The 22,172-nt window shown below is 38.9% G+C and overlaps 1 protein-coding gene across 1 annotated transcript in view; it reads right to left on the minus strand.

The window, feature by feature from the left end:
- The window catches only part of RP1L1 (RP1 like 1), a 67,057-nt gene extending 55,189 nt beyond the window's left edge, over positions 1–11,868 (minus strand). The window contains exon 1 of the mRNA XM_063442011.1: positions 11,679–11,868. The gene's annotated coding sequence lies outside the window, so the exon portion shown is untranslated. The remainder of the gene's footprint in view (positions 1–11,678) is intronic.
- Between the last annotated feature and the right edge of the window lie 10,304 nt (positions 11,869–22,172).

Consider the following 22,172-nt stretch of genomic DNA (forward strand, 5'->3'; position numbering starts at 1 on the left):
GAGCAGGGCTGGAACTGTAGGGCCGGCGGCTCATTTCAAAGTAGGGGAAGAGGGGTTTGGGGAACCTTCCTGTGTAGTGTGCTAAATTCGGGTGCGGAGGCAGCGTGTTAAACTAGGGGAGAGGGTGGGCTGTGTTTTCATTTTAGGAAGGGTGCCCTATGAGCGTGAGGACGTCCAGTGTCAGGCAACATTTTTTATACTGTAATTTTCTAAATAAACCTATGTTTCTATGAAAACTGAAGTTTTTGATTTTTTGCGGCCCACATAAATTTAAATCTTGTTTATTTGGCCCGTGTTAGCCTTTGAGCATGACATGCTTGCTCTACATACTGGAATTACAGTTCATGACAGCTCATAGGTAAACACCCTGGGGGGTCTATTGCTTACAAATATATACTTATATTCTAGATTATATGTCCGCTATTAAAGTGATAGAAGTTATAGTCTCAGCAGACTAACATTTGCTAAGGTTTCATTTTTAAGGGTACACAGACCCTAGCTCCACCCCGGCCAACAATAATATAGGAAAAATAACAATGTCCAGCACAAACCTTTAACCCCTTAAGGACCAAACTTCTGGAATAAAATGGAATCATGACGTGTCAGACATGTCATGTGTCCTTAAGGGGTTAAAGGACCCCTATAGTGCCAGGAAAACATACTCGTTTTCCTGGCACTATGGTGCCCTGAGGGTGCCCTCACCCTCAGGGACCCCCTCCCGCCGGGCTCTGGAGAGAGGAAGGGGTTAAACACTTACCTTTCTCCAGCGCCGGACGGGGAGCTTTCCTCCTCCTCTCCTCCTTCCTCACGACGTCATCGGCTGAATGCGCATGCACGGCAGGAGCCGCGCGCGCATTCAGCCGGTCGCATAGGAAAGCATTTACAATGCTTTCCTATGGACGCTGGCGTCTTCTCACTGTGATTGACCCAGTGAGAAGCATGCAAGCGCCTCTAGCGGCTTTCAATGAGACAGCCACTAGAGGATTTGGAGGCTGGATTAACCCTCAGTATAAACATAGCAGTTTCTATGAAACTGCTATGTTTATAAAAAAAAAAGGGTTAATCCTAGAGGGACCTGGCACCCAGACCACTTCATTAAGCTGAAGTGGTCTGGGTGCCTAGAGTGGTCCATTAATTCCACAGATCCTTCATTAAAGTGCCAAAGGAGACTTTTGAGAAAGGCTGTGTGTGGCCGAAACGTTGCCTTTTTTATTTGGTACCGGAATAAAGGATCTGGGGACATAATTGTTTGTGCTTCTTTCTAAAAGGTTTCATTTTAAAATAAAAATTTAATTTTTAGAATGTTGCACTATTTGTCCTTCAACTTCCAAATCTCACCTGAAATCCTGGACATATTTAAATTTTAACAATCAGGACTAAGATGTGAACATATTTTAAGTTATTTGTCTTTAGCTGCAGAATTATTACAGGAAAACACTGAAAATACTTAATGGTTAGATAATAGGGGGTAACATAAGCATTGTCACATTTTATTCCTGCAAATGAGGAGATAAGACAAAGTCAATACGTTGGTCATTATAAGTGTTGGTCTCATAAAAGGTATAAACCTATGAAACTTAGTATAGATTACAAGCCAGGATTTGATGTTTAGCAGTCTGGTATACGTATCGGGTATAAGGAAATTATGTATCATTCCAAAATGCAATAAAAAAAGCTATTAAAATTTATATTGTGGCATTTACTTATGGGCTGTGATTTACAGGACTATTTACTAAAGTGAATTCAAAGTGAATTTCACATTGTACTTCACAATAGCGTCAGACAAGTTTTCCATTCTAATTTGGCTTAAAATTGTTTAATTCTCAATTTCCCCCTTTATTCTCACAATTCTCGCTTTAGTTAAACAAAAAACGAATAGCCAAAGGTGAAAAATGTATGCAATGTACAGGTTCACAAAAAAGAGCGTGAAATTTGTATCACACGACTCCCGGGCCATGTTTGCTTGGACCAATTTTTTTTAAAAATTTAGCAGTAGGAAGACAGGTCCAGGATTTCCGACAGGTGCAGATGATAGTGATTATTCCCTTGCGGTCCATTGCTATCTAGTGAGTGTAGTGCAACCGCAGAATTCTCAGCATGCATTCTTAGAGCGAACAAAACGGGAGAGACCTGGAAGCCTGAAAGGAGCACTCAAAGGCAAGGGGTTAACCCTAGGGGAACTACCAAAGTAGTATGCAAAGGAGAGAGGAGGTTGAGTGCCCTAGTTTAATTAATACATAACCTTTAATATAACACTTAAAATAAAAGTGGAGATCACCACCATAAAGGTAATAAACTTAGTGAAAGAGGAACTGTTCAGAAGTTTTCAATGTCCTCAAAACAGAAATCTATTTGCGCAAAAACAATTATTTGCCCAATTGAGAGATATAAATAAGATTGTGTGCAAGAGCCTACAGGATAACGGCAGCAACACAATTACTTATTCGTATTGACATAGAGGCTAGTGTAATACACGAGTGCAGCGTCAATCTTAATAACTAGGTAATGGTGAAAGGCTGAGACCTCCTACATGGAGATCGCTAATTGCCCAAAGCTTGGTATGGCACCTAGTTAACAATGTATCAAATGCTCACATAGTTAGTAATAGGCAACCTTGAGTGGTGCCTAGTAAAAAGCCTTATATGGTACTTATACTAATGTGGGAATCGCCACCGTAAAGGTAATAAACTTAAACTTAATGTGGGGATCGCCACCATAAAGGTAATAAACCTAAGGTTATGAACATTAGTAGAAGAGGAACTGTTCAGAAGTTTTCAGTGTCCTCAATGCAGAAATCTATTTGCGCAAAAACAATTTTTTGCCCAGTAGGGAGATATAAATAAAATTGTATGCAAGTGCCTACAAGATAACGGCAGCAAAACAATTACTTATTCATATTGACATAGAGGCTAGTGTAATGCACGAGTGCAGCGTCAATCTTAATAACTAGGTAGTAGTGAAAGGCTGAGACCTCCTACATAGAGATCGCTAATCTGCCCAAAGCTTGGTATAACACCTAGTTAACAATGTATCAATGCTAACATAGTTAGTAATAGGCAACCTTGGAAGGTGCCTGGTGAAAGCCTTATATGTGAATATATGCCGGGGATCGGTCACGGTCAGCAGTAAACCCCAACAACGACAATTATTTAAGTTTGATTAATACATAACCTTTAGTATAGTACTTAAGCTTGATGTGGGAATCGCCACCATAAAGGTAATACACTAAGTAAAAGAGGAACTGTTCAGAAGTTTTCAGTGTCCTCAATATAGAAATCTGTTGCGCAAAAACAATTATTTGCCCAATTAAATAGGCAACCTTGAATGGTGCCTAGTAAAAAGTCTTATAAGTGAATATATGCCGGGGTTCAGTCACGGTTAACAGTAAACCGTTTATGGGCCATTCTGCCGGTTCTGTGTATACGTCCCTCCCACTCAGTTGTTAGTCTTTTATTTCATGCACTAATAATTGTTGTCGTTGGGGTTTACTGTTAACCGTGACTGAACCCCGGCATATATTCACTTATAAGACTTTTTACTAGGCACCATTCAAGGTTGCCTATTTAATTGGGCAAATAATTGTTTTTGCGCAACAGATTTCTATAGTGAGGACACTGAAAACTTCTGAACAGTTCCTCTTTTACTTAGTGTATTACCTTTATGGTGGCGATTCCCACATCAAGCTTAAGTACTATACTAAAGGTTATGTATAAATCAAACTTAAATAATTGTCGTTTTTGGGGTTTACTGCTGACCGTGACCGATCCCCGGCATATATTCACATATAAGGCTTTCACCAGGCACCTTCCAAGGTTGCCTATTACTAACTATGTTAGCATTGATACATTGTTAACTAGGTGTTATACCAAGCTTTGGGCAGATTAGCGATCTCTATGTAGGAGGTCTCAGCCTTTCACTACTACCTAGTTATTAAGATTGACGCTGCACTCGTGCATTACACTAGCCTCTATGTCAATATGAATAAGTAATTGTTTTGCTGCCGTTATCTTGTAGGCACTTGCATACAATTTTATTTATATCTCCCTACTGGGCAAAAAATTGTTTTTGCGCAAATAGATTTCTGCATTGAGGACACTGAAAACTTCTGAACAGTTCCTCTTCTACTAATGTTCATAACCTTAGGTTTATTACCTTTATGGTGGCGATCCCCACATTAAGTTTAAGTTTATTACCTTTACGGTGGCGATTCCCACATAAGTATAAGTACCATATAAGGCTTTTTACTAGGCACCACTCAAGGTTGCCTATTACTAACTATGTGAGCATTTGATACATTGTTAACTAGGTGCCATACCAAGCTTTGGGCAATTAGCGATCTCCATGTAGGAGGTCTCAGCCTTTCACCATTACCTAGTTATTAAGATTGACGCTGCACTCGTGTATTACACTAGCCTCTATGTCAATACGAATAAGTAATTGTGTTGCTGCCGTTATCCTGTAGGCTCTTGCACACAATCTTATTTATATCTCTCAATTGGGCAAATAATTGTTTTTGCGCAAATAGATTTCTGTTTTGAGGACACTGAAAACTTCTGAACAGTTCCTCTTTCACTAAGTTTATTACCTTTATGGTGGTGATCTCCACTTTTATTTTAAGTGTTATATTAAAGGTCAGCATGCATTCTGACTCACTGAGTACCGGGACTGTGAGGAGCAATTACTGAGGTTTGCACTTGCTTTGTTGTACAGACCTCATGCATGCCAGGGATCCAGGAACCCCGCTAGACCGCTAGGGAATATGACGCACCATTGGACCACCAGGATTCCAAAAAAATCACTAGGAAAGCTAAGCAGGGGGCACAAAACAGACCGCCACACACTATATACAGCCAGCTACACACACAGGAAGGGGCAAACAGAGCACAAAATGCACACCACATACAGTTAATACAATCTCTACATACAGCCAGCACACACACACTGGGAGTAGGAGCCAAAGAGAGCACCACACACACAGACACTACATACAGCTAACACAAAGCACACGCACTACATAAAGCCAGGACACACCACACATATTACGTACAGCCAGCATACACTACACAAATTACGTACTACTGCAACACACAATGTACACACATACAGCAAGCACACACCACACACAAATTACATACAGCAAACACACATTACAAACAGCCAACACATACCACACACACTTTACACTCAACCAATACACACCACGCACTCATTCCATTTAGCCACCATGCACACACTATGTGGGAGGGCACAATGTGAGGCAACTCTGAATTTTCACAAATTAAATAATCTGAGGCAAAAATAGTCCGTTGTGACTATAGCTGGGTTGGAGAATATCCAGATCAGCTATTTTGGTTTTTGGCAAATCCTGAATTTAATGAATAAGTCTGCAAGGTCCCTAAACTTTCTAATTTGAAATTATTTTGTGCTCCTGCTGTGCTTGCCAAGAGCATTCCTGCCAGATTTGGGACTTTTGGGGGGTGTTCCCTTTTGTAACCAAATCAGTCAGATTTCATAATGATGTTAGTCTATGACTGGCCATATAATGGACATTTTCCATACCATTTGAAATGTGATATAATGAATGGTTCCATATATGAGAAATTGCTTACGGGCATTGTAATGTAGAAGAGTTAATTTAGCTGAAAAGCTAGCCCAAGCACTATTACAACTTCCAAATATAAGCATAAAAACAAGTCCTGCGCTCAGACTCCCACTACTCCTGGGCGGCTGCAGTGATTATAGCACACATCAGCCCCAACACACAAAAAACAAAGAAACAAGTTATTTGCGCCCCATCCCAAATCCCCATGCAGATTTAAATAAATGGAGGTTTTTAGTACTATTCCAATGGCCATTAGATGTAAGCCCACCTGCCACGTCAAGGAAAACCCCTTAGGTGGGTCCTGCACTAACAATTCCTGGCTTCTTTTAAGCTTCAGGTAAAAAAAAACCTCTAATGAGACTGAAAGGGGGATTTTTTTAAACCCGTACATACTTATTAACCCTTAATAGGGATCACATGGGATGGCGGCAGCACTTTAACATGGCTGTGTGATGCAAAGGCAAATACAAATACACAAAATTAAGTCCTGCGCCCAGACTCCCACTACTCCTGGGCGGCAGCAATGACCGCAGAATCAAAATATAAGCAACATGCGCCCTTCCAGAATAGTGAATTTCTAGAGATCGTCACCTACATATGCAGAGATTTATTCCACAAATTTTTATGCTTTAAATAACTGATTATAGCAATATTACACGAACGAGGATTATTCACTAAAGTGTGAATTGTTTAGAAGTGAATTTTAACCTTCGGGCCGAAATAGCTGAACTGAACAGTTGGCTGACTTGGAGAAGTTTCCATTTAAGGTTACTTTGGTCTTAAATTTAAAATTGACTTTAAATTTCATAGAATTCACAACTTTAGCAAGAATGTGGAATTTTTATTTTTAAGTCTACTGGACCAAGGAATTAAAGTGGTAGCCCAGTCGACCTGGCACATATTTATTTCAGATTAGAAAGTTCATGGACCCTGCTTAGACCTGGACATTGGCAGGGTCATCCATTAAATTATTAATTTTCCAAAACGAAATCTCCCACAAAGAAGGGAAATCCTGCGTGAAAAGGGGCTTGCCATCAAGGCTTGCATGCACATGGGACCAACCTGCAGCTCCACTTAAGGTTGCCCATGTGCAGAGCATTTGTGACGTGTTCTCGTATGGGCTTAATGCCAGTTTACACAGCAAGACTGCATCTAGTAATGCTAATTATCTGCCTGAGCTGTGCATATTGGGGACATTTCTCCAGTTTATGCAGAACAAATGCACAAGAAAACCATCATAAGACAGCAGGTCAGAAGCCTTTTATTGCCTTTCCTGCTGTGTTAGAGCTGCCCTAATGTCTGATTTGCATGCCGATAAATTCCCACTTAACCTTCCCAATAATCTAGTTATGGTTTTCACAATATAGATAAATAATCCACAGCTAAGATGGTCTTGCCCTATGTATTACAGGTGAGGAATGTAAATAATACTGACTTCATCATGCAGCCAGTAACAGGAAAGAGAATGAGGTGCTGAGCACACTACATATACTGCAATTATTATTAATAGGCATTATTAGCAGCCTGGATATATACAAAATACAAATGGGATACAGCTGGTATTAATTATAAAGAAATAAACTAAACATGGTGTAATACAATTTAAGTAGAAAACACACACTGCGATAGATTGCACTCACAAGATTGTTAGATAGAAATCGCTCCAAGGGTGCCTCCCCCGAAGTAGATGGGGGGGCTATTATCCCCTTCTTAACTGGTAGTTACCACCGTAGATCAGGAACCGACCAAGACTCTGAATGGTAGGTAAACTTAAAACAGCTTTTTATTTTGGCGATAAAGTATAAAGTAACAATGAAACAATAAGTAGCAGCCTGCCATGCCCTGTATAGTACAGATGCTTGGTGTAACAGTACTTACTGTATCGAGTCATTATCTGTATATTCTGGATGCATGCTGTTGGGTTCATTACAAATACCCATATTTGTAAGAGTGCACACAACTAGCAAGTACACGTGGGAGCTTATGGAAGGGTGTACGCAGCCCACAAGGAATAACTAAAACTCGAAGTCCACAGGCTTCACAATGTAGTGTGAAGGCAAAAAATATATATATTTATCAGAGATCAAAAAGGACAAACAAAATATTTACGGTTCAACCTATCATCTATCATCTTATTTTTTCTTTCTCCTTTTTGTTCTTTAATAAATATTTGAGGGAATATTTGGGGGACTGGGCACTCAAATGGCAGATAAAATTGAATGTAGAAAAAATGCAATGTTATGCACTTCGGGGTAAAGAATGCACAAGTAAATTATACCCTAAATGGTAGTGAATTAGGGATAACAATACACGAGAAGGATTTGGGAATTGTTATAGACAACAAACTATGCAACAATGTGCAATGTCAATCAGTCAGTAAGGTATTGGTCCGTATAAAAAGGGGGCAATAATTCTCAGGATTAGAATATAATTTTGCCTCCTTATAAATCACTGGTAAGACAACATCTTGAATATGCTGTGCAATTTAGGGCACCTGTTCTAAAGAGGAATATTGTGGCTCTAAAAAGAGTGCAGAGGAGGGCTACAAAATTAATAAAAGGAATGGAACATTTTAGCTATGGAGAAAGGTTTTAAACATTTTTAGGTTGGAAAAATGGCGCCTCAGAGAGGATATGATAATATCATGCAAATATACCCGAGGCCAATACAAACCATTGTCTGGAAATCTATTCACAAACAGGGTTTTACATAGGACACAAGGTCATTTATGTAAACTAGAAGAAAGGAGATTTAGTCTAAGGCAAAAGAAAGGTTCTTTTACAGTAAGAACTGTAAGGATGTCGAATTCTCTGCATGAAGAAGTGGTTTTATTAGAGTCTGAACAGATGTTTAAACAGCAACTCGATGCATACTTGTAAAAACAGAATAGTCAATTATATAATTTTTCAATGTAGGTTAACAGCTTCTTGATCCAAGGATAAATCTGACTGCCATTCTGGGGTCAAAAAGGATTTTTTTCCTAGTTTGTTGAAAAATTGGAAGTGCTTCAAACTGGGTGTTTTGCCTTCTTTTGGATCAACATCAAAAAAACAAATGTGATGAAGGCTGAACTTGATGAACACATATCTCTTTTCCGCCTATGTAACTATATATATTTTTTTGCTTTCACCCTACGTTGTGACGCCTGTGGACCTCTAATTTTATTTTTAATACCCATATTTGCATTTATACACTTTGTCATATCTACTGCATATTACAAAATGTGTTTTTCTGCTTCAATGCCAATATCTAAGACTATGTCTAATATATTGCGGGATGAGGGATATTACATAACCGCTACAAAACATTCATCCCATCAATATTTCTGCAAAGCATGAACAAATTACCGAAAAACTAAAACTGTGTAAATGTATATAATGTTAATATTAGAGAATCCCCGAACAGCAATCAATATACAAAGTAGCTGTTTAATTTACATTTATGCAGGGTATATTTCCTATGTTTCATATGATAGCTATTTTCCTATGTTTCAAATAAATTATAGCAAATGGGGGTTCATGTGATAATAGCAGGTAATAAGTGAACAAATATATATTTTTTTTTACAGGCAAGAAATTGTATTGTATCTTTAGGGTATTTCACACCTCTCTGCAAAGTAACAAAATGTCCAGCACTCCTTGATGTTAAGAGATCCCTTTATTGGAACCATTACAAATAGGAGCAATGTTTCCACCGAAACTCGGTCTTTATCTGTCTACCTCACTATAAACCAATTGAAACTTATCATCCAGCACAATAATGTATTACATGTGTATACCATGTCCTGTTGAGTCAGGCCTCCAGTGCTAATCTGTGTATTGGAGACTTCTTAATAAGGTCAGCTGTTCATGGCGATTAGGGTCAAATGATTGTCACAGCAACAGAATACCTTCGCACATGGACAAGTGTTTAACTCTAACACCACTGTGTAATATTACCCTTCTGATTGTCACAACAGCAATATCTTGTAATTAGTTATTCACTAAGGTGCAAACTTGGGAACTACAAAATGAGTTTCACTTTTTAAGCCAAATAACCATATGTATTTTGTATTTTATTGTACCCTACTGTATCAATGCAATGTTTTGTGGACCCAGGACATACTTGAAAACGAGAGAGATCTCAATGTATCTTTCCTGGTAAAATATTTTATAAATAAATATGTGTGTCAATTGGATATCTAACTCAACTTTCGGAGTTGGAGTGATGTTGAGCTATGTGATTGTTTGCACCAAATATATTAAACCAAGGGTTAATTAAAAATAAGGATTGTAAAAATGACAAATATTTTATTTGACAAAAAATGTTGGTGAACACAGGTGTTCTAGTTAGTATACAATAATCCTGAAATCAACTTTTTAAATAAACATATTCCACGCAATGTGAATGAATGAAAGTCTACTTGAAGTGATTTAAAAAGCAAAATCAAAGAAAAACATTTTCAATTAACTTTTCATAGATTTTACAGCCAGTGTATAACAGTTTCCTTTTAGACACGTCAGAGTAGTGTTCTGTCTATACTTGTGCCAGATCAAATGAAAAAAAAAAAATCACAAATACGAGTATTCCCTAAATGATGTATTCTAGGAAGAAAATTGTTTCATGTCTGGGGGATTGGGAGAGGGGTGTGTATATATTTTTATATTATAATTTTATGTTTAGTTTGTTTTTTATAATTTAACTTAAGACTGTAGAAGAAAGGCTCAGCATGGTAGAACACTGGGGTTTAATAATTTAAAAACAATTGTGGCAAACTAATAGTCCAATTGGCTACCAAATACATATCAAATTAGATGAATTGTTTTTAAAAAATTACCCAATCCAGTTATTTGGGACAACGTTTTGCTAATTAGTTTTTTCCTTGTATTACAATTCACACTAAATCCTGAGAGACACACATGTAATACGTTTTGGCGAAAATGGAGTCCTGTTTAAGTGGGCATACAGTTCCAAATAAGGGTGTCCAAGTCCAACTATAGAATGCCAGGTCTCCATGGCTTTCATGATTTCCTAGTCCAAGATACTTCACTTATACCTGCTGATGGGGAGTATATGAAAAGGGCTGCCTTTCTCTATTTAGAATCAATATGTTGCCACTGGGAAATTATATAACCAGTAAAAGGAGACTAGTTTTATCCCTCTTAGAGAACGGATTTCTCTCCCATAACACGTACATGCTACAAACAGCAGGGCAGCACTTTTTATATACTGCCCAACAGCAACATTGTGAACCTGGAAACCCCCTCAGTAACTTGGAGCTTGGATTTATCCACCTAAGAACTGTACATGTAACTGTAACATAGGCTGATTAAATTTTACACATCATTGTAAACCTCACCGAAGGATTTTCAATTTGACCTCTTTAGGACCGATTACATGTTAGGGCCAGGACTATGCAAATATGTTTTTGAACCAATCCTTAATATGTTAAAGTAAAAACAAATATAAATGAATTCATTCATAAAAAAAACACATTCTTTAAACAACCAGGTGTAAACAATTCAATGTTTTGCAAGCTTCCAAAAACCCCCCCAGTGTCCTAAAAATCACAACAAGGCCAACGCTGCATTTTAAAAGGGCTAAGGGAAATAAATTAGGGCACCTGTGCCAACAGAAATGATGACTTATCTGTTTTAAACATTCTGATCAATGCGATTTGGCAAATAATTATTTGTGCTATTATTTCATAGATCTAAACCCTCAATCCTCCGGTAGGGGGACCCAGGGATGGATGAGAATCTGTGTAGCTGCTTAAACAGTCTTATATTGGTGAGTCAGCTTTCAATTGCAAATTTAGTTCATAAACACATTCTTATTTTGTTATAGCTAGACAAATGAATTCTGCAAACCACCTTCATTAGGCTCTTGCCAACCACTATAAAATGTGACGATCCCAATGAAGGTTATAAACATTTTATTGAGGACAATTTCCTGATAAATGGTTTTTTCCACCAATGGGAACTCAATGAGAATAGAACGGAGATAAAGAACCATTATGGAATTGTCTCTTGTATTGTTAGCAATATAACCAGGTATGGTTTACTGATATTACCAAGAAATGAATAGCCATACGTACCTGGTTTAGAACTGCATTAATAAAAATGTGTTTTCATTCAGTATGTTCATGTTTCAATCCGTCCATGGTATAATAACATCTGAGTTTATCCAGTAAAAGAAATGTTCATGGAGATCTCATCAAGCGGATGTAATGTATTGTTTGAATGGGTTTAGAATGGAGAGCTACCATTTCTCTGTTAGACATGTTTGCTGATCCACATGAAAAACAAGATTTGATCTTTTTCTGAGTGGTCACTTTGAACAGGATTAAAATGGCCACAAAGACGATTAGAGCCAGGAGCCATCTGTAGGAGAGCTAATTAGCTAATAGGTTTAGCAAGACCTTCTTCTTCACGTTCAGACACAGCCCAGCGAAGCTGTCATAATGTCTGTGTTTTACAAGTTAACGGTTAATAAACATTTTTAGATAATACTTTCACAGTTAAGGATACAAAATAAAAATAATTAATCAATTTTAAAAAAATATATAATTATCCCTTTTCACAGTTACTTCTAAATATTTATGTAATAACCTTAAGGAAGCAATTCATGCAGCAACCATACCCTTACACCTTTCAGTACTGTTATATGTAAGCTGTTGGGAGAGGTTGTTGTAAAGATTACTTTGCACATTTTGTGTTCATAGAAAACCTACAAAAATATAATATGTAACAGAGTCAAAGTCCTCGAGAGCCAAAGCAGTTGTGCAACACAAAGGACCTCAAAGCCATTTGACATTCAAAGGGTCAAGTACATTTCCAATGCTCGACTACCTAGCTCTTTAAAGAATACAAACTGGCTGTGTAAAAAGGATTTGGATGTGTGCACTTGTCAAAGTAAGGCAAAGCTACATAAATGCAGAACAATTATGACAAGTTCTTCAATGAAACACTGGCCTCGAAAGGAAAAGTAAGAAAAAGTCGTCTACAAAGTGAGTGCAATTATCAAAGAATTGTGCCGCAGTGAGGCTTTTTACTGGCTTTTATTTGCCTAGCATTGCATCATGGGACACAATGTAATAGTAAAATATAGCAAACGTTACTGTATAGTTACAGCATAAAGCTGGTACATTTACCTTGATTGCTATATCCTGCCCTACTGTGTTTTATACCCCATCTCCTCTAGACTGTAAGCTCGTTTGAGCAGGGTCCTCTTCATCATATTGTTCCTGTAAGTTTTTGTAATTGTCTCACTTATTGTTAAATCTCCGACTCCAATAATATTGCAAAGTGCTATGGAATTTGTTGGCGCTATAGCAATAATAAATGCATAATATTATTTATGGGTCTTTATTTTATTATAGGAAACAAAAAGCTGAGGAAGTAATTGCAAAGTGCTAACGAGACTTTTTGAAGGGCTTCTTTCAGAAAAGATTATTTTTTGTTATCTTCAAGTACCCTTCACTAAAGCATTAAATACAAATGCATTTAGTTAATGTCTGAACACCCTTTGTGTTTGTGCTCTACATCTAAATAATCTAATAAGTAATTCAAAGTAACTGTAGCTACCTGTTTTTCTGACTCCACTTCAAACCCACTTCAGACAAATCACTCAACGATTAGTGACCTCTTAAAGGCATGCTGACATCCAGTGTGGTTTGGAGCAATTTAGTTATTTACCTTCATTTTATAAAGTCAGCGTTGGCAATTTGTGTTCATCGCAGACAGTCACGTTTATAGACTAGAGTAAGAATTGCCAGACATTATAAGTAAATTCAAAGTGAATTTAAGACCAAAATAGCTGAGCCTGAAAAATTCTCCAAGTCACCTAGGCTTCCCGTTCAGCTATCAGTAGTCATTATCAGACTGGAGCAGTTTAAGTGGAGTCCAGGAGAAGTAGGATTATTTAAAAGTTGCACTGCTGAAGGCAACAGAAAATTGCATTAGGCTTGTCAGTGAGATAAAAAAACAAGTGAAGTACTCTGCAGATGTGGCCAAAATAGTAAAAAAACTAAAAGTTAGCCTTTAGTAATTATAAAAAAAAACAGCAAGTTATAAGAGCTTGCAAAGCACACACAGAAGAGAAAATAGCACAGTCAGTAAAAAAAGGGGACAACATTTTTTTAGATACATAAATGAGAAAAGGAAAGTAAAACAAGGATTAGTTAGATTAAAAACAAAAGAAGGAAGGTATGTAGAAGAGGATAAAGGTCTAGCTGACTGCCTCAATGAATATTTTTGTTCAGCATTTACAGATGAGAATGAATGATCAATGAAAGTGGCCTCAGTTAGGAAAAAGGACAAATTAGTAATTTGCTACATGTGAGTTTACAGAGGAAGAGGTTCTATTTCAACTGTCAAAAGTAAAGACAAATAAGTCAATGGGGCCTGATGGAATACACCCAAAGTTATTAAAAGAGCTTAGCGGTGTACTAGCAAAACCGTTAACAGATGGTATGGTATGTCTTTTTGCTGATTATGCATGGGATAGGCATAAGGCTATCCTAGAGTTAAAGGGACATATCCGTTTTCCTGGCACTGCAGGATCCTGCAGTGTCCCTCTCCCTCCCAGCCCCCATCCCATGTTGCTGAATGGGTTAAAACCCCTTCAGTGACTTACCTGAATCCAGCGCCGATGTCCCTCGGCGCTGGGTCAGGCTCTGCCCACGCTCCTCCCAATAAAAGCAATGGCCGCGCGCGCATTAGACCTCCCGATAGGAAAGCATTATTTAATGCTTTTCTATGGGGATTCCGGCGACGCTGGAGATTCTCATGCATGCATAGCATGAGGACGTCCAGCGTCGTTTAAAACACTTTTCGTTTTCTAACAACACGTTAGTTAGACAGCCACTAGAGGAGGACTTAACCCTGCAAGGTAATTATTGCAGTTTATAAAAACTGCAATAATTACACTTGCAGGGTTAAGGGTGGTGGGAGTTGGCACCCAGACCACTCCAATGGGCAGAAGTGGTCTGGGTGCCTGGAGTGTCCCTTTAAGATAAGGCCAGGGACTAATGAGAGTATTTAGAAAATTGGGCAGACTAGATGGGCCAAATGGTTCTTACCTGCCGTCACATTCTATGTTTCTATTTCAGAAAATATAAGAAATACCTAAACCTATAAAACAAAAGAAAATACGCTCATAGGGGATTAACGTCAAAACATAAATTGCCCCTTAATAATAGGTCTCACTCACAAAATTGAAGTGGTTTTCAGGCACATCAAATGTGTGGATCTTCACGTCTTCCTCACAGTAAGAATGATGAGTGTATCATGAAAAAGATAAAAAATGGCATAGTATAGCACTGTCTTAAAGTAAAAAATTTTGCTTTTAATGTTTGCACTTACAATGTAAAAGGTATAAAAAGGCCCATCAGTACAAATCTGTTTGTTCCATCGCTGTAGAGTATAGTAACCCTCAAGTGAATATCCAGCAGGAAAAAACAGGTACACAATAAAATAAAATAAATAAATAAAATACAGTGACAAATAAACAGCTCACTCTACGCGTTTCGTCTGTCCTCCAGACTTCCTCAGGAGTGATGAGATGCTTCAAATATTCTGTGGACTCCATCTTCTTTTTATGGGGCTTCCCGCCGGTTTTTCGGATCAATTATGTTTCTATTTCACCCTTAAATTTGAAATTACCTTTGGATTCCAGACAATTCCCACTTTATTGAATAAGCCTGTAGAGATAAAATTTTCTTCAGCATCAGCAAAATTAATTTAACAAAACCAAACTATATAAACTATAATACATTTCAACTGGATTTACTCACAACAAATACAGTAGCAGGCTAATTCACAAAATGATTTTACCTACTTTTTGCAAAGAACCTGCAGAAATTTGCCTAGGAGACAGAGGTCGAGTGGCGTTACCATAATATTGCTAATTGCAGATTATTATGAAGATAGGTTGCATTAAATAAATAGAGAAGCACGGAATACATTGGATGTATCAGCATACTTTGCATACTGAGTGTCAAATAGATTCAGTAATTAAATTTTTTCTAGTTCACATTGGCTGCAAACAGTTCAGTTTCTCCTTCCAAGGCTGCAGGAACAACATATATACAACAAAATTACCTAAAGGAGCACTCTACTGCCACCTGGTAAAAATTTATTTTTTTTAAAAATCACTGTTTAGTAGATATATACCCCCAATGCATTCATGCATGAATTTTAATGCATGTATTCATTGGGGGGTATAAAAGAGTTTGCAAAGGCTGCAGATCTTATGAACTGCAGACTTTGCAAGCCCTCCCCTTTTTTCCTCTTTACAGGAAAATAACCAATCAGGGGCTTCTCATTGACAAGCCTCTGACTAGGTAATTACGTGCATGTGCGCGCCATGTGCGCGCCTGCTCACGCATACCCGTCTGCAACAGAGGAGCTGGTCTGAGGTCTGTGACGGAGAGGGAGGCAATCACGCTCAATTAGAGCATGCCTGCCACTTCCCTTAGCTCTCCTGGGTAGGAAGGAGTCCCTGGCTGTTTGATTGACAGCCAGGGGGGAGTTCCCTAGTTAATTAATAAAAGTGCAGATTTCACAGAGAAATCAGCACTTTTATAAACTGGGGTTAAACTAGGTTACTCCTCACCCATAAAGCAGTTCAGCACTTTTTTACTCTTCAAAACCATTTCTATTGTGAATGCATGGTACAAGAATATAACACGAGTGACATTATCATTTATGCTTTTAAGCGGTTATTCGGTAAGTTACATTCACTATTTTGCGGTTTTCTCAACATAAACAAAACAGAAAACAACCAAAACAAAACAAATAAGAGTTACCAAACCAAATAGGTCATTGTTAATAAGTAAGAGGTTGAGCTTAGACAGTTACCTTTAGATGTAGGTGTCCGGCAGGCTTAGCCATTGCCAGTTCTTCCGAGATACCACTTGCGTGGATCAGGGATTATGAGTTGTTACTGCTCAGGGCAATGAAACATACAATAGTTTGCAGTTTCACAGTTAAGAGCAGGAGAAGGTACACCAAAGAAGGTCTGCGGTTCCAGTGCTCTGCTACCAAAGCATGAATTGAAAGACCAAACTAAATTAAACAGAACATAGTTGTGGCAAAACCAACCTCGCCACTGGGCCCTGGAGAAGCCTGTTTGCCCGCCTCCTACCTGCTGACTATGGCCCCTGGATTATTTGGGGCATATTGTATTTTATTGTGCGACTGCTGGCCCTTTAAGCACAGTGAATGGAATTTTATTGTACTGCTGCTGGCCCTTTAAGAACTGTCTGGGGACATATTGAGACTTTGGGTAACAATACAGACTATGGCCCCTAAAAACGTATGGACTTTTATTCAGTGATTATGGCCCTGTGTGAGCGGTGATACCCCAGATAGCTATACCATGGAGCCTATTCATATAATGAAAGACTATGGGAAAGACTTTAGCTCCATGGCAATTGTACTGTGTGAATAGGATCTGCGCGCTATTCGATAGTTTTGTGCGCTCAGATCCCAGCTATCTGGGGATATGTGAAATGTCTGTGTGTTATGGATAAAAAGTAACTTTCTGTATTTTAAAGTGTTTTATGTCTTTCTGTAACCATGTGGTTAATGGAGTCTGCTTCTAGCCCTGGATAATTGGATTACTTTCCTCTTTGTCTCCAGGATAGAGGCCTATGTAAAACCTGTCTAAACCGGTTTGCCATGCGGCTAGTAAGGGACAAAAGATACTTTTAGTAACTTTTGAACCCCTGGTCGGATTCATGCCATTTAATATGTTGTTCCCCTTAATGGATTGATTGTGGATATGTATTTTTATGTAATTGTGATGTATGGTTTTAGAGTTATGAAAGTTGTGTAAAAAGTATATTTTAAACTGTATGCATAATGGGATTATGTGTCACACTAAGGGGAGGGGATGTGTGGGTTGCACCCGTGATACTATTGGTCATTTTATGCCGCCCCCTGGGTGTGGCCTGTATGTGTGAGATGGAAATAAAAGCCAGGCTGGATGAGCCAGTCCAGAGTTCCTGCTTAACTCTCAAAGTGAAGTGTCGTCTCATTATTGGGGGAGGATTTATTGTATGCTGTTCCAGTTTGACTGCTAGGAGTGTAAACCTATTCGTATGGTTTCCTATTCAACTGTCTACAGCATTCATATGCTCGAGAGGATTTATACGCTTCTCTGATTCGGTGGTTGTGGTGTCTTCTGCAGTGCTTGGAGTCCTCAGGAAACGCTAGGAGCATCCATTAACGGAGGTACCCGGTCGGGGTGCCAGGTGATCCGTTACAATAGTAAACTAATTGCCAGTTTGCCTTAGCCTCCCGCTTCCAGCCCAATGGTAAGCCAGTGTCCAGGGATAGGTTGAGATAAGCCCATCAAGGAATTACTGCAAGGGGATCTCGACCCGCCACCACCTCAGCCGAGAACCATGCTGTGTATGCCAAAGTGGTTTTCACCTTGGTCTTGAAAGATTCGTCTAGGGTGAGTATATATGATCTTCAGGTCAAGAGACATTTTTTGGCAAGGAGTTCTTTGTTAGTTAGTGTGTCCAACCAATCCATTTTAAATACAAAAGCAAGCTTGGTTAGAAATAAATCCATGGTGGGTGCTAGTGGCTGGTTCCCGATGTGCTGGATGGCTCTGCGTCCCACCGTTGCCATGATGAGGAGGAGTCGTTTGTTAGGCAGTGGGAGCCCTGGTACGTGTCCCAAAAGCAAGAATTCAGGGGTAAGCCGTAAGCTAGGCATGCCCCCGCTATCTAAGTAACCGTTTAGCTTGATCCAAAAAGATTGGATTAGAGCGCAATCCCACAGACAGTGATACAGATCAGCCTTGGTGTTCCTTATGTTCGGAAAGTGTGTCCTCCACTTCACCATGCCTGATTGTAAGGTGCTTATAGAGATTGGAAATGGAATAGGCAGTGGAGTTAGAAGAGCACAACATTGTGTCTAAAGGGTTCTCCCAGTCAGCAGGCGTGAAGTGTTGGGTAATGGTGTTATAGTAGTGTCGTGTTTGAAGGTAGGCGAACCATGGAAGAGGAAGGTCTGCAAAATGCTCCCATAGCTCAGCAAGGGAGAGAAACCTCTGGCCGACATGATCCACCAGTTCAGCACTTTTGAGGTGTGGAGTGGTCCTTTAATTAAGCTGGACATAAAGTTAGTTTAATGCTTTGAATGCTTAGACTGTGCATCTAAGAGACAGAATCACACTAGAGTAAAAAAGCACTTAAAGTGACTCACACAGACTGAATGCACAAAAAATGGCTTAATTTTCAATCAGATGTTACTTAGACGTTTTAGCTTTTGTTTTGTTTTTTACTAACTTTAGACGTTTTTATCTCCTTTTCTGTAAATTGAACTTTAATCACAGACAGGAAAATCCTGCAGGGTGTAGCAAGTTATTAACAGTGCAGGAGATGAATAGTAAATTAAAGACTGTACAATAAAGGAAGTACAAACATTACATCTCGCTTTACAGGACGTGTTTAGGAAGGTTGTGCAAGTCACATGCAGGAAGGTGTGGCTAGGGTTCATAAACAAAGTGATTTAAAACCTAAATGGCAGAGAATTGAGCTCTGAGACTGAATGGGCATGGTCTACACACCAAAATTGCTTCATTAAGCTAAAGTAAGCTGATTTCTCTTAATAAGATGATTTGGCTAGGCAATGCTCTTGTACGGAAAGGCTTTGTTAATATCAGCTACAGTGATGTGTTACATCAGCAGTGGAAATGTTTATCAATTATATTCTTTGACACACCCCATGTTTAGGTTGGCTGTTCATTATGGGATGTTTTTCACAGACATTTGCATTGTGTATTTTAAGTAACTAAAGATGAGCATGCATGATTGCAGAGGAGATAGAGACAAAGTATAGATGAGCTTGAGTAGATTAAAAGGAAGTTACTTGGTGACCGTTTGCCAATAGCAAAAACAGGTTAAAACATATCCTTATTTATTGCCAGCGGAGGTGATGATACGTACACTAGTGAGGTGTCATGTTAAATTATTTGCTGTATTTTTGCCATTTTTGAGAAGCACGTTTGGCAAGATGCTCTATGGGAGGTGACAGGGTTATGTGGAGGACACAATCAAAGATTGCAAAGCGAGAGGTAATAATAAAATATCAAACGGAAGAAACACCTTGGGCTGAAAAATTAACCATTTCAAGTCAGTGATACAAGGGATGATAAGGAAGACAATTACATTAATAGCAGGTTTCTTATTGCTGTCATTTTTTTATGTAGTGGATGCCTCAAAAAAAATGTACTTTATAAATGTGTCAAGTACTCTGCCTCCAGCATCTCCTGCCAGACACAGAAAAATTTGTATAAAATATTTAGTGGGGATATAAACACCTCCTGCAATGTACACAGAAAAAATGCAACTAGACTTGTGTATTAGGTTACAAAGAATTTGGTGTAATCTGCGACTCGTCCATAATCCCAAACTCTGCAACGCTATATGGACAAATCATGAAACAAACTAGACAGACAATGGACAAACATTTTGTTTGTTTCTTGATTCGGAGTTCAGTCTGTGCCAGTTTTCAATCAAGAAGATATCTTTCCAGCATTGTTCCCTCATCCAACTTCAGACGAGGAGCTGAGATGGCACAATTTGGATTTGGTTAGAGCTCTCTCTACTTATATTGGAAGAACATCTCTGTTAAAGAAAACTTTTTGACTGTTTGTTCTGCGTTCAAGCCTCAACAAAAATAAAGCTGCATCTATATCGTCTTTGAATAGATGAACTGTTTCTGCAATCTCCTGGTAGAAGTTTCCTTAATGCCTTGAAGATTCTTGGACCTGTGCTAGAGCGTCGCTGGACGCACTCACGCTGTGTGAGGACCTCCAGCATCGCTCATTTCCCCATAGGAAAGCATTGAAATGCATTGAAATGCTTTCCTATGGGGAGCGCTAATGCGCATGCGTGGCATTGCCGCGCATGCACATTAGGTCTCCCCGGTCGGTGGGCGGGATCAGTCTAGACCACCGGCCGACGCAAAGCAGAGGAGGAGCGGCGGCGGAGGAGGAAGCAGCGACGAAGGACATCGTCGCTGCCTCTGGTAAGTTACTGAAGGGGTTTTCACCCCTTCAGCAACCGGCGATTGGGGGGTGGGAGGGAGAGGGAACCTGCAGTGCCAGGAAAACGGATTGTTTTCCTGGCACTGGAGTTTCCCTTTAAACCCACAGGTTGCATTGGGAACATGATCGTGTTGCATTTGAACATACAGGTTTACTGCTCCATTTTTTCTCCATTACTAGGTTTGGTTACCTAATAGTGGCATCAAAAAAAGGAACGTTAGGAAGCCAGTTAGATAAAAAAAAAGCTAAATAGAAAAAAAGGAATACAATTAAATCAATGCATTTGGTAGAAGTCTGACAAGCAAAATTTAAAGCTGGAGTATTATTCGTCATACATTTTTACCATATGATTGGTTTGTTTAATAGGCGCACGTTAACACCACGTTTGTTATGTAACTCGGTTAGCAAAGTGCTTCAGTGATGGCTGACATAGCCTCTACATTGGCCATATATAGTCATCCTGAGCCAGTAGTCTTGCTGATGAGACTTTAGTGGCATCCTCTGGATTGTCATGTACTGAGCTATTGAGGAAGTCCAGGATTGTTTACCGTATCATGTTTATAATAAATTTGAATATTCCGACACTATGTATTCTTACGAGTTAACTATTGCTACTACATGCTGTCTTTTATGGATCCTCATTTTGCCTCACCGTTACTTGGAAAACCTCACCTCACCATATCTAGTTATGTATGCAGGATAGGCTTTGAGCCTGATAGTTTGTTTCTGTTTAGATTGACATTGTAATCTGTGCTCACCATGCTAGGCAAGTTGACAGTAACACTGTGATATCATTAATAGACATCCATTTACTTTTATGCTATTCTTCTCGACCTTGTTAGGGCACCAACATAAACATTATACGTTGTCTCTTTGTTTAATGTTTACTGCATTGTCTGGTACTGTTTGTACTTGTAAAAACTGAAAACGTAAATAAACAATTATTCACACAAAAAAAGGAGCTGTAGACATGTACAGGAGAAGGAATGTACCTACCAGTTATAGACATATTTACTAAATTGAGAATTTAAAGTGAATCACAAATATAAGTTCAAAATAACTGAACTCAGAAAATTCAGCTGTAGTAGCCTTAAATATGGAATTTACTTAGAATTTTCTCTTTAGTAAGTAGCCCTGCCTGTGTTCCTGTGTGCTTTATTTAAATAACAGTTTCCCCTGGAGGCATACTCGGAAAATGGAACATCAATGAGAGGGTTCAAAGGGGGCAGGGTTAGTGATGCTCTCTGCATCACTGGTACTGGTCAAAAGGCATGCCCGCAAAGGGAGCAAATCCGCCTGAAGAATAGCCATGTCTAACTGGCATGAAGCATGCAAATATGCAAAACAGATATTGTCTCCAGAACACCTAATGCAACTAATCAAGGGTTCCATTAGTTGCACCAGGGGTGCTTGATCTGAAACACCTGAAATACCTGAACTGGTTAGGGGTTTTTAGAGTGTCATGTTTGACACAAAGGTAAGAGAAGAGATAATCGCCTTTCACAAACAAGGAACAGAATAC

This window comes from Pelobates fuscus, chromosome 2 (assembly GCF_036172605.1).
Source record: "Pelobates fuscus isolate aPelFus1 chromosome 2, aPelFus1.pri, whole genome shotgun sequence".
Classification (NCBI taxonomy): Eukaryota; Metazoa; Chordata; class Amphibia; order Anura; family Pelobatidae; genus Pelobates; species Pelobates fuscus.